This window comes from Carlito syrichta, unplaced genomic scaffold, assembly GCF_000164805.1.
Source record: "Carlito syrichta isolate Samal-C Ts95f unplaced genomic scaffold, Tarsius_syrichta-2.0.1 Scaffold309739, whole genome shotgun sequence".
Classification (NCBI taxonomy): Eukaryota; Metazoa; Chordata; class Mammalia; order Primates; family Tarsiidae; genus Carlito; species Carlito syrichta.
Genome location: NW_007253835.1, coordinates 644,449 through 645,173, shown reverse-complemented (window position 1 = coordinate 645,173; position 725 = coordinate 644,449).

The following is a 725-nucleotide window of genomic DNA, read 5'->3' as shown; positions in this document are numbered from 1 at the left end:
TGGTGAGACCCCATCTCTACAATAAATCAAAAAATTAGCCGGGCGTGGTGGTGTGTGCCTGTAGTTCCAACTACTTGGAAGGCTGAGGAAGAAGGATCTCCTGAGCCCAGCAGGTCAAGGCTGCGGTGGCCAGAAGCATGCCACTGCCCTCTAGCCTGGGTGACAGAATGAGGCTCCAACTAGAAAAAAAAAAGGAAAGAAAGAAAAAAATATCTTTTCGAGACACGCCAGTTAAGCAACATACTGAGGATGAAAGTATGAACTCATTCAAATGTGGCTGGGGTGAGGAGCCCAACTGGGATGAGGTAGGAGTTTGTATTCCTGATTGGATTGGGAAGAAAAACAAAGTTCAGTAGAGTTTTATCTCAATGGTATTAGCAACATGCTTCTTCACATTTGTCATGGGAGGAAAGTCGAGCTAGAAATTAGCTTCAAGAACAGCCGCCAGGCCGGGCTTGGTGGCTCAGCCTGTAAACCTAGCACTTTGGGAGGCCGAGGTGAGTGGATTGCCTGAGCCTGTGGGTTCGAGACCCGCCTGGGCAACTCGACAAGACCTCATCTCTACAATAAATAAAAAATCAACCGGGTGTGGTAGCGCACGCCTGTAATTCCAGCTACACGGAAGGCTGAGGCGGAAGGATCGCTGGAGCCCAGGAGGTCGAGGCTGGCCACTGCACTCCAGTCTGGGTGAAAGAGTGAGACTCCAACTCAAAAAAAAAAAAAAA